Raw genomic sequence first — 12,849 nt, 5'->3', positions numbered from 1 at the left:
ACCCCCCCTGCTGCCGAATTGCCGCCAAAGACCCGGAGCGGAAGAAGCTCTGAGGGCCCGGGCCCCGTGAGAGTTTTCCGGGGCCCCTGGAGCAACTGAAGGACCCTGCTCCAGGGGCCCCGAAAAACACTCGTGGGGGCCCCTGTGGGGCTTGGGGCCTAGGGCAAATTGCCCCACTTGCTCCCCCCGGGCGGCCCTGGTCACAGTGAATGTTTTAAATCTGCCTGCTTCTAAGAAGTCACTCTATTTGTCAGCTATATACTGCCAAAGGTTTCTGTGGGACTTTCTGAAGATCAGTGAGGAGTCCAGTGGCACCTTAAAGACTAACAGATTTATTTGGGCATAAATTTATGCCCAAATAAATCTGTTAGTCTTTAAGGTGCCACTGGACTCCTCGTTGTTTTTGTGGATACAGACGAACATGGCTACCCCTCTGATTTTTGAAGATCTATTACAGTCAAACATCCTCTTAACTCTTGGTCATACACTGCTTACAGGGAAGTTATTTACTAATATAATCCCGTCTTGTTGTTTTATAGAGTCTATTAGCGTACTTTGTAAAGTATGTAATCCCTAATACGAAAAACAACCAAATCACTTATGTACAGTAATTAGAGCAGTTTGGAAAATGTTCCCCCCAATATCCCATGGAAAATTTCAACATTTAATTAAAAAAAAATGTTGGTGAAAATACCTGAAAGTCAAAACATTTTGGCTGAAAACCATCAGGTAACCACCCAAAGTCATTAAAGAGGTACCGTGAGCCTAATGACCCAGGTTTACCTGGTCAGCCATGCAGCCACAAGTTAAGGATTATAAGGAATTTTCCCAGAGATCCCATATTAGGTGTTGCTTCTACGCTTTTTGAGTGGGCAGAAGCAGTTGCAGTTGCAGTGTGATTTTGAACAGAACCAGAGGCAGATAGATGATGCTTCTCAGGATGGCTGGAGTGGCTTATTTGGTTTTTAACTGAGCAAAGAAATACATCCTTGGTGTTTTTGTTTCTACCATATTCAGGGAAACAGGACTTCTTCTTTGAGTGCTGTCCCTGTGGGTGCTCCACTCCAGGTGACGGTGTGTCCTGGCGCCATTGATTGGAGATGCTGCTGTCTTGCGGTCTCGTTAGAGTCTGCCTGAGCGCGCACGTCCCACGCCCCCCTCAGTTCCTTCTCAACCATCCTTGGCTGAAGATGAGACTCGGGGCAGTGCTGATCCTCTTCCCTGGTCTCTGAAGGAAACAATTACAAAGAATATAGAAATAGTTAGTTAGTAACACCCCAGTTGTTTCCCTTCCCTTAGAATAGTTACTTAGTTTAAAAAAAAAAAAACTTTTTTCCTCAAGCTTGTGTCCTGCGAAGACACTCTCCCCCGGCATTCCTAGTTCAATAATGCCGGGGCTTCAGGATTCAAGAAATGTGCTTCCTGTCAGGACTCTATGCCAAGGTCCAATGGACCCTCATGTTGTGTGAAGTGCCTCGGCGAGACACACATCCCTGCCAAGTGTGTCCATTGCACGAGCCTCAAAACCAGGGCTCGTCGTGACAGGGACCTGCGGCTGAAAATGCTTATCATGCAGAAATCCCTGCAGCCGCCTCTCCCTCATGTTCCCCGGCCAAGTCCAAACCAATTGGGAGCATGGCTTTACCCTCTCAGGCGAAGAGGCAAGAAGCCCAACTGTCTCCAAGCAGAGACTTTCACAAGGGTAAAGGGTCTCCTGAGAGATCCTTCCCCTCAGTACTGACAGCGCCAAAAGCAGGTGCCTCCAACCATCCCAGCACCTCAGCCACGGCTCCCGTGCAGCACAGAGGCAGGGACCCAACTTCCCGTGCCAGGAAGGTCTCCTCGGCACCGGTCCCCTCGGCACAGAAAATAGACCCGGTGCTGACAGCGCGCTCTGCCCCAGTGCTGAAAAGAATGTCAGCACCGAGCCTGCCTGCCGCTCCGATAGCAGCAGCAGACCTCCCGCAGGGTGCCTCCAAGAAACCCACAGCACTGGGAAAAGCCAAACAAAAGTCTGTGCACGCCTCTGAGCACAGACCACACGCAGCGGAGTCAGAGCCTAGGGAACAGGAACAACAGTTCCTAAGTCAGGATGACCTTTCAGTGGCACCTTAGCCTAACTCTCCGCTCCTGGACACACAGTGCTCACTCTTTCACCAGCTGCTCTCCCCACCTGACCTGGCTACCTTTACTGACAGCGAGCCTGATATGCAGCAGCAGGCGGAGTTCTCCCCATCTCCCTCTCCTCCTCCACTGGAACCTTTTGCACCTCAGGTCACGGCTGACAACCACCAGCCTCAGTTTCCCTACTTTGCCCCTCCATGGGCGGCACCTAACTTTTCTTATCTGATGCCTTGGCCTCATTGGTACCCTGGGGCAGCTCCTACTGCCATTCGCCCTCATGCTTCTTCCACCAGACCACAAGCTCCTTCTGCACCTCTATCTCCAGCTCCGTCTACTTCTAGAGCGCCTGAACTCCCCTCTGAAGAGGTGGGCTATGGACCATACCCTGATTCACCGACTCCTAACTCTCCATCAGCTCCAGACGGAGCCCTCATGCCTCCACCTCCACAGAATGTGTATGACTTCAAACAGTTCCAGGAACTTTTCAACAGGGTGGCACTCAGCCAAGACATCCCTTTAGAGGAGGTCCAGGAGACACAACACAAATGCCTCAAAATCCTCCAACCCTCTGTGCCCTCAAAGATCACGCTTCTCATAAATGAAGCACTCCTAGAACCGGCTGACACACTCTGGCAGACCCCACCCTCTATCTTACCAACTTGCAAAAAGGCAGAACGTAAATATTATGTTCCTGCTAAGGACATAGACTTCTTATTGTCCCATTCACAACCAAATTCTCTTGTAGTGGATGCAGCAACTCACAGGACGAAACAGCCACGCTACCGGCCCACCCCGCAAGACAGGGACCTCAAACACCTAGACATCTTGGGCCACAAGGTTTATACCTCCTCTACTCTGCAATTCAGAATTGCAAACTATTCCACCCTACTTGCAAGCTATGACTTTGATAACTACAATAAACTCTTTGATTTTTACCTCCCATATTCCAGAGCACAGGAGAGGAGACTTTAAGTCAGTCCTTGTCGAGGGCCAGTTGGTCTCCAGAATGGCCCTACAAGCATCTCTGGACATGGCGGATAAAGCTGCCCGCATTACTGCAACTGCACTGGTTATGCGCAGAACTTCCTGGCTCTCTGCACCCGGTATCCCCAAAGACCTGCAGACCAAAGTAGAGGACCTCTCCTTTGATAAAGACAAACTCTTTTCCAAGAAAACCGACGAAGTCCTTCACACCATGAAAGACTCAAGAGCGACCCTGCGTACCCTGGGCATCTACCCATCCCTTCCCAGGAGACAACGGCCAGAGGCCACGCACACAACAGTATCACTGGCCTCAGAACAGACCATACAATATATCCAGGAATCGCCTTAGACCTCCTAGGTGCAGACAAAACCAAGCACAAACAGCTCCTCCCACCCATCGGGAAATAAACGCCAATTTTGAAGCAGGATACCAAGGGAGGAAAAATAACTTTTGAAGTGGTAAGAGAGTGGCCCGTTACAGACAGTTGACAAGAAGACTGGGAGTGATTGGGTCATTACAAAACCTAAACTTAATTTTCCCATTACTCATTTTTCCCTACTGTTACTCACACCTTCTTGTCAACTGTCTGTAATGGCCACTCTCTTACCCTTCAGAAGTTATTTTTCCTCCCTTAGTATCCTGCTGTCAATTGATTTATCTCGTTAGACTGACCTCACACTTAGTAAAGCAACCCCCATCCTTTCGTGTATTTATACCTGCTCCTGTATTTTTCCCTTCATGCATCTGATGAAGTGGGTTCTAGCCCACAAAAGCTTATGCCCAAATAAATTTGTTAGTCTCTAAGGTGCCACAAAGACTCCTTGTTGTTTTTCCTAGAAGCGAGGTATGGTGACAGATGTGGGGCTGCTGTGTAATAACTTTATGAATACTGTGTATAGCATGGTTATCGAGATGTTTACTGTATAAATATGTTGGACTAGTTTAAGAGCAGATTGATGGAAAAACGAGCAGGAAGTCAAATAATAGCTCAAGGTAAGCTACCTCCTGGTAAACAGTTCATGGTGGTTAAGAGACAATGCTATTAACTGTGAAGATCCTGTCTCCAAGTTACAAGGCTGGTTTGGCCAGTGCTGGGGGCCAGCTGATCAAAAGGACTATAAACAGTTTGTGTCCAAAGATCAAGCATTTGTTGATAAGCTGTTCAAACTGACACACACACAGATGCCATTGGGATGTCTGAAGAAGTTAGGCCTTTTTAGACGTCCATCAGGAGTCAAGAAGCTTCTAGGTAAGATAGACACAGGTATAGACTGTTTTATTATTGTTACATTTTTTTCCCCTCTCATGTTGTGCTTTGTTCCCATTGTTAAGATTAAACAATACTTTGGTTTAAGAAGGCTGTCTGGTCATTCCATCCACTGGTCACAGACTCCTGAGGGGAAAAACCCCAGGTACAAAACGCAGTCAGAGCGACAGTGTGAGCATAGTCAATACACAGGGTACTATAGCTCAGGGTGTGGTCTGAGAATGGTGAGAGACCCCAGGAGATGTGAAGGCACTAGGCATGAAACCTGAAGGGTGCACCCAGAGAGGATGCAGCTAGCTCCGTAACGGTTACAAATATTTTTTTCAACTGTTGTTCTTTAAAGCAGATCATAGGCCCCAATCGTATAAGCTATTGCAGGCAATTGGGCCTCTGCGTCCACATGAACCCCATCAAAGTCAGTGAAGTTCCCTGAGCATACACGGGTCCAATTGGCCAGGCACAGGGATCTGCCTGTAGAATCGGGACCATAAACAGAACATATTGCCCATGGGGACATATCAATGATACAGTGTCTTGTGGAGGATTGTTTGACAATATTGATTTATATACCCAAAGCTAGACATATTAAACATGTCAGGGCTGAAATATGCTATCTTTGCACCCTTGACTTCTGCGTCAATGAACTGAAGTATCCCGAGACTGCTAGCAAAATGCGGCATTCCTACTGAGTGGTTTAAAGACTGAGTTTCTGCTCCCATTTGAAGTCAATACAACAAGAGGACTGGAAAATAATATGCTTGTTAAAACTGCATCTGTCAGTGTTTGACATGTGTAAACACCTCTTCACAGGTTAGCTCTCCCCAAACAGATCAGGTTGCTGACACGGCTGCGGCATTGTAGCTGCATGTTGCTTTAATTAATTCCGCTGGCTACTCTTTGCTATGAAGCCAGGAAAAGTGAATGTTTGGAATCATTATTGAGATTGTTCTTTTAATTTCTGTGTCTTTTCAAGTGAATTGTGAGTTAGCACAGGACTGGCAGCTTCTTCAGCTTTATAAGACGCATCTGATGTGAGAGCCATGGATTGATCAGGGAGAACAGGTCAAGCTTTTAGACTGACCGGTTGATGTCCACAAAGGTCCTAAAAGATTCTGGACTCATGTTGCTTATTAAAAGAAACATGATTCAATATGAATTTTATAAGTTTAATAAAACATTTAAACAAACAAAAAATAAAGTCAAGAAAAGTCATATAATCATAGACTCGTAGGACTGGAAGGGACCTCAAGAGGTCATCTAGTCCAGTCCCCTGTACTCAAGTCACCAAAGTGAAGCTATTCTTACTAATGTTAAGCTGAGTAAAGAAATATAACTCTGAAATCAAGGTTAAATCAACAAGTTAGCATCAGTTTTGGATTAGAATTAAATGATAAACTGAATTTAATCATATTAGTTCTAAAAATAATCCTTATATATTCTCAAGAGGATTCTACGAAGGTGACTGCCCATTTAGATATAAAGCCTCATGAATGAATTTTACCAAAGTCAGTCAAATCTATAACTTGCAGCTGATTAGGGGTCTTAATATTGAAGCACAATTATTTTTGTTGTGTTCTGTGAAGGCTCTTATATTGCACTCTGTGACGTTGCACTCTGTGTTTATGGAAATATGCTTATGAGTGTAAATATGACATAACTGGAATATGCTTTATGTGCAATATGCCATGTGACATCTTTACAAAGGTTATGATCTACTGAACATATTCATCCTATTTGTATGCATGTATCAATTTGATATCTGAAGTTATGAGCATTGGCTCTGTTTGTATTTGAAGTGTTCTCTGCAGGAAACACATAAGGGAGGTTTGGCCAATATATTGCGAAGGGGCTATTCAAGTAATTGGGAGTACTTAACTAACAATGGACTTTGGCAGATGCCAATCCGCATCTGAGCTTTCCTGGGAACATTCAAACTAACATGTAAACCATGGCGTCGGCCTGCAAAAAGCTGAATCATTCATGGACACGTGACTTGCCCAGGTGGCTACAAACTCCATCTTGTTGCTGTGATTTTGCACAGAAGAACAAAGGGGTTTCTGCCACAAGAGAGGGAATATAAAAGGCCCTGGCAGCCCCTCCATTTTGTCTTCAGTTAGCTCAGAGATGGTCTCTCCCCCCCGAAGAGATGCCTGAAAGAAACTGGAACAAAGGACTGTAACTACAGGGGTGGGAGTGATTGCTGGACCCAGGCCATAAACTACAATGTTGGTCTGAAAAGGATTGTACCTGAGATAACATCTAGGGTGAGACATTAGTATTTGTAACTAGATCAGGGGTTCTCAAACTGGGGGTTGGGACCCCTCAGGGGGTCGCAAGGTTATGACCTGGGGGGTCGTGAGCTGTCAGCCTCCACTCCAAACCCCACTTCACCTCCAGCATTTATAACGTGTTTAAATATATATTAAAAAAGTGCTTTTAATTTATAAGGGGGGGTTGCATCTAGAGGCTTGCTATGTGAAAGGGGTCACCAGTACAAAAGTTTAAGAACCACTGAACTGGATCCTTAGTGTATTAAGTTAGTCTTGCGTATTTTGTTTTATTTTGCTTGGTAACTTACTTTGTTCTATCTGTTATTACTTGAAACTACTTAAATCCTACTTTTTATACTTAATAAAATCATTTTTGTTTATTAATTTACCCAGAATAAGTGATTAATACAGATTAATACATAGAGAGATATGCACAGCTGATTGCTTTGAGACACTGGTAGTGATTTTAAGTGAGTTTTAAGTGTGGTGGCTGGAGAACAGACAAAGTGGTTACTGGTTTGTTATTTTCTGTTTGTTTATTTTGGGTTAGGGAAATAAGCACAAGAAAGCAGGAAAATGGCTACTAGTGAGGCAGCTACAAAACTAGAGCTGGCCAGACTGGAAGCAGAAGAAAAGGCAAAGGACCCCAAGTTTCAAATTTGGCAGAGAGAAACGAGGCTCAAAGAAGTAGCTGCGGCCAGGGAAACCATGGAGGCTCCGACTCAGGCTCAAATTGAAACACAAAAAGCTGCTCACGAAAGAGCCATGGAAGCCCAGAGGTTAGCCCAATAAGCTACTCAAGAGAGGCAGCTAGCCCTGGAATTAAAAGACAGAGAAATACAGGCCCAAACTGAGACCCAGAAGCATGAACTGGCTGTTACAGAGTGGAAGAGACAAAACCCTTCAGCAGCTGGCTCCACTTCCCCAAAAATGCATAAATGGGAGCGATTATGCCCGCAGTATGATGAATCCAGTGATATTGTGGAATATTTCATCACCTTTGAGAGACTGTGTACTCTCCATGTGATTCCTGAAGATCAAGAAATGACTACTTTAGTTGCAAAATTGACTGGGAGAGCTCTGGACATATTTAATAAGATGCCTATTGCTGATGCTTCAAACTATGGTAAATTTAAGGAACTGGTTTTGAAACATTTTCAGATTACACCTGAAACCTACAGGGTTAGATTCAGGAGTCTTAAGAGGGGATCTGCATTGAGTAATGTGGTTTATGTAAATGAAATGAAAGATTTGTTAGACAAGTGGGTGAGGGGAAAAAGGTATTACAAACTTTGAAGAAATGTGTGATTTGGTTACTCAGGAACAGTTCCTGAATATGTGCAGTGATATAAAACAGTATTTGTGGGACAAAAAGGTGAATGCAGTGGGGGCATTAGCTGGGTTTGCAGTCTCTTACGAGCAGTCACAAGCTGCAATTAAACATAAACCACTGGCAGAGGGGTACAGAGTTGGTGGAAAGCAGAATCACCATTTTACCCCTGCGAAAAAGGAGGTGGGGTGTTCACCTCCTCATTCCCCTGTTACTCTTCCCAAATTTCCTGTAGAAGCACAGGAGCCCCAAAGGTGCTATCATTGTAAATCCACTGAGCACCTGAGGAATAAATGCACTTGGCTGAGTGGGAACAAGCAGCAGGTAACACATGAAGCTGCCGTTTCTCAGAGCACAGGGGTATTTCAGGCTACTGCCTCTTACCACACAGGATTTGTAACGGTTGCGTCTACACAACCAAGCAGTGAGCATATGCATGCTGTTAAACTTAATGGCAAAGTGCTCCAAGGTTTAAGGGACACGGCTGCAGAAATTTCTGTGGCCAGGAGAGACCTGATCCAGGAGAGAGATTTGTTACCAGGAAAAATGGTACAATTAGAATTGGTGGGAGATTGCGAAGTCCTTGCACCTTTAGCTAAGGTGCACATGGAAACTGGTGATTTGCAGGCTGAAGTAACTGTTGCAGCAGTGGCACACAATTTTGCACCATTTCTATTGGGGAACGATTTCTTCGATGTGGCAGACTCTGTCCCAGGGTTTGTTAGCAGCAAGAAGGAATCTTGTGCTAAAAGCCCCAGGGGGGAGGCTGAAGTCCAGTGGCTTCCCCAGGAATTGAAATGGGGGGGGGATGTTTGAATTTACAAGGGGGCGGGGGTTGTCAGGGCCGATGAGGGGTGAGGGGTGAAGGCGTGCTGTATGGCACCATAGTAAAAACTGAAAAATGTTTCATGACCATTTTATTAGATTTAACTCATGTTTTAAAATCATCACACAAATTAAAGTTGGCTACTCAAGCCTTCTATGAAGCACTGCATCTACATCCTTCTTGGTTTCTTGTTATAATTTTGCACAACTCTGTTAATGAACTTCTTGAATGCAATGCGTTCATCTTTGGTGGCTTCTCGTGTGTCCGGTACTTCCATTCTTTCAGTTGATATGCTCATTAGTTCATTCACATGATCAGGCAGAAGGCAACTTCTTTCAGAGCACAAAATTCTATTCAATGATTAAAAAAAACGCTCAACTGTAGCTGTTGTGACTGGGAGTAGCAAGAGATGAATTCCTACTTCTTTCATCCCAGGAAATAGAATACAAAGATCGGGTCGAGCCACTAGTGATGATAAAAAAGAAGTTGAAGTCAAATCATTCATTCATTCGTCGTATGATATTCCACTCTGTGTTCAAATTCTCAGTTCTGTCCTAATCACACGGCAGCCCCATTGCTGGTAGTGCCTCATTCCACTCAACTGTTAATGTTTTATAGGACAGGCATCTGTAAAACCTACGTAGAGGTTGAGTAGAATCTAGAAGTCGCTGTTGTAGATTTTAAAGAATCAAGTCTGTGTACTTTTTCAGTTATCTTAACAAACACTTCTTGTCCTCTTCACTTAAGGATTCAATATAAATGCCTTCATTAGTCAACTTCTGGACTGAAGTCTTTGCTTCTTCCAGTACTTTTTCAATGGATAGATCTGATTGATCCAAATGTAGCTTCTATTGCTGGACAAAGATCTACTACTGTTGTAGAGATGCCTGGATGGCATTGTTTAATGACCCAAGTGGTTTCAAGAGTAGACTTACAAGAGAGAGAATGGCAATAGTCTTCTCTGAACATAATAGCAAAAGTAATCCACCAGCCTCACTACTTAGATCCATCCCATCTTGGTAGATACTTTCCAAAGCCAGTAATAATGGCTGGAGTAATTTTAAGACAACAGCCAAGGATTGCTCATGAGAAAGCCAGCGGGTTTTCCCAGGTTGGACTAATTTGAACTTCAGTCCCAGTGTATCTTCTATATTTTCCAAGATATTCAGTCTTTTTGGACTCTTGCTGAAAAAAGAATATAACGAAGACATTAAATGTATGGCTTTTTAAATGTCTTTTGAAGATTCTGCAGCTCGTACTAGTGCTAGTTGGAGTAGATGGCCTCTGCAGTGTGTATAGGAGAGATTAGGGTTACACTTTTCTCTGAGCAAAGCTTGTACTCTACCATGTCTTCCGGAGAAGTTTGCAGCTCCATCAAATGCAAGCCATCTGTTTGGGGTCCAATTGACAAGCATTTAACTCTTCTAAGATGTGGGTTGTCACAGATGTGGCCAATGTGTCTTCTATAACTTGAACATCTAGAAATGCATCTACTGGCCTACCCCTGACATCAAGATAACGTACACAATGACTTAATACTTGATGCCCATTTGCATCGGTGCATTCATCAGCCATGTATGCAAATTTTCCAAGAGAACTTGGAGTCATTCGGGATAGTTCTCTGAAAACATCCACTCAATGTGCAGCGGCAGTCAAAAAAGCAAACAAAATGTTGGGAATCATTAAGAAAGGGATAGGTAATAAGACAGAAAATATCATATTGCCTCTATGTAAATCCATGGTACATGCACACCTTGAATACTGTGTGCAGATCTGGTCACCCCATCCCCCAAAAAGATATATTGGAATTGGAAAAGGTACAGAGATGGGCAACTAAAATGATTTGGGGTATGAAACAGGAAGAGAGATTAAAATGACTGGGAATTTTCAGTTTAGAAAAGAGACGACTAAGGGGGGATATGATAGAGGTCTATAAAATCTTGACTGGTGTGAAGAAAGTGAATAAGGAAATGTTATTTAATCCTTCACATAACACAAGAACTATCAGTCACCCAATGAAATTAATAGGCAGCGGGTTTTAAAAAAACAAAAGGAAGTACTACTTCACACAACATAAGTCAATCCGTGGAACTCCTTGCCAGGGGATGCTGTGAAGACCAAAACTATAACAGGGTTAAAAAAAAGAACTAGATAAATTCTTGGAGAATAGGTCCATCAGTGACTATTAGCCAGGATGGGGAGGGATGCAACACCATGCTCTGAGTGTCCCTAGCCTGTTTGCCAGAAGCTGGGAATGGGCAACAGGGGATGGATCACTTGATGATTACCTGTTCTGTTCATTCCCTCTGAAGCACCTGGCATTGATCACTGTCAGAAGACAGGATACTGGGCTATATGGACCATTGGTCTGACCCAGTTTGACCATTCTTATGTAAAAATTAATTATAATAATAAAAATGTTTAGTACAGAAACTCCCCAACATAATGTCAAGTATCAGGGGGTAGCCGTGTTAGTCTGTATCTACAAAAACAACAAAGAGTCTGGTGGCACCTTAAAGACTAACAGATTTATTTGGGCATAAGCTTTCGTGAGTAAAAACCTCACTGCATCCGAAGAAGTGAGGTTTTTACTCACGAAAGCTTATGCCCAAATAAATCTGTTAGTCTTTAAGGTGCCACCAGACTCTTTGTTGTTTCCCCAACATAATGATCTCTCAAGATAGCAACGACGTGAGATAACAATCTTGGCAAATAATACATTTTAAAAATCTTGGCCTACTAGGAAACGTATTTATATAAGTTTCCATTCCCAGTCACAAATCTAGCATTCTGGAGCAAAGTCACTAAAATATAGTCCAACAAACAAATGTTTATTTAACGTGCCCCTCACTTTTCCCTCCACCGCACCCCACTCACCAGTGTTGTCCTTGGTCAGTGGAACTCAGAGTTCAGAGGTGCTTTCATGTGAGTACACCTCCCAGGTGGGGGGGCAAGAAGGCACCTTGCTCGTTCCTCCAGCTGCTCACTGTTTGCTCTGGCCACTGCTGTTCGCTGTGCCACCGTTCACTCCACCACTCTGTTGCCAATGGCCCTGCGCAGTCACCTTCTGCTGCCACCTGCGACTGTGACCTTTGCGGGTTGGTCTCTTGAGGTTCCACCCAGCTCTCAGTAATTTCAGCTGAGCTCTCAGTGGGGGGAACCTCGCTGCTGGTGAAGTCCGGGCCGTCTCTTCTACAGAAACACTGGCCCCACAGCAAGACTAAGCACTTAGACCTGATTGTCAGTGATTTCAGCTGCAGCGATCCCTTAACAGAACAAAAGACTATCTATGGAGCCTAATCAGCTCTGTCTTTAAACAGTGGAGAGGGACAGGTCCCCACCCTCTCTCTTGATGCCCTCAATCAGCACAGGCTAAGTACAGTTCTACTGCCCTTTACTCATACAATAAGAACAACAATTTCACTCCCCCCCCCCTTGCATTCAAGTGATTTGTAACCCAACCCCAACCAAAATCTATCACTTGGGCAACACAGCTCTGTTTGCTGGATACCTAGTAGATTAGGTGTGAATGTAAATACAATCTGGTCCTGAAGCCTTTTTCCCCCAGCCCCAGCTCATCACTAGCTGTCAGGGAGAGCTCATTTAGACTTCGCTTACAAATCATCATTTGAAATTATTAGGTTGGCCAACATCACCAAAATGAATGCACTGACATGGTCATAAAAAACAACAGCTGTATAAGGAAGCTAGTCTATGTTCATACTTTTCAAGTCTATTATACTTTTTCAGATACACGTATTTTATCATACACTGTATATGCTTTTAAAGTGTGTATTAATGTTTCAATTTCAATTCAAATTTCCAAATGGTCACTAAATTGGCATGTAACTAGTTCACAAAACTGGGGTGGGGTGTGTGTGTAGGGAAATCACTGCTGAAGTCACGTGCTGCTGGGGGAATAGGAGAGTGTCTCTTTAATTCCTCTGTAGCAGTGGAGAATGCAGTAAATGTCTGTTTCATTGTACACATACAGACTGACAAGAAATATTTCTATCAATGATAATAGAATTTTTTAAAAAGCAAATT

The 12,849-nt window shown here is 43.9% G+C and overlaps 1 long non-coding RNA gene across 1 annotated transcript in view; it reads right to left on the bottom strand.

The window, feature by feature from the left end:
* Nucleotides 1–650: 650 nt before the first annotated feature.
* LOC135975928 (uncharacterized) overlaps nucleotides 651–12,849 on the bottom strand; it is a 32,481-nt gene continuing 20,282 nt past the window's right edge. The window contains exon 2 of the long non-coding RNA XR_010593138.1: nucleotides 651–1,228. This is a non-coding gene — a long non-coding RNA (uncharacterized LOC135975928). The remainder of the gene's footprint in view (nucleotides 1,229–12,849) is intronic.

This window comes from Chrysemys picta, chromosome 1, assembly GCF_011386835.1.
Source record: "Chrysemys picta bellii isolate R12L10 chromosome 1, ASM1138683v2, whole genome shotgun sequence".
NCBI classification, from domain to species: domain Eukaryota; kingdom Metazoa; phylum Chordata; order Testudines; family Emydidae; genus Chrysemys; species Chrysemys picta.
Note: the sequence above shows the minus strand (reverse complement) of the source record. Positions and strands in the feature narration are given on the sequence as shown.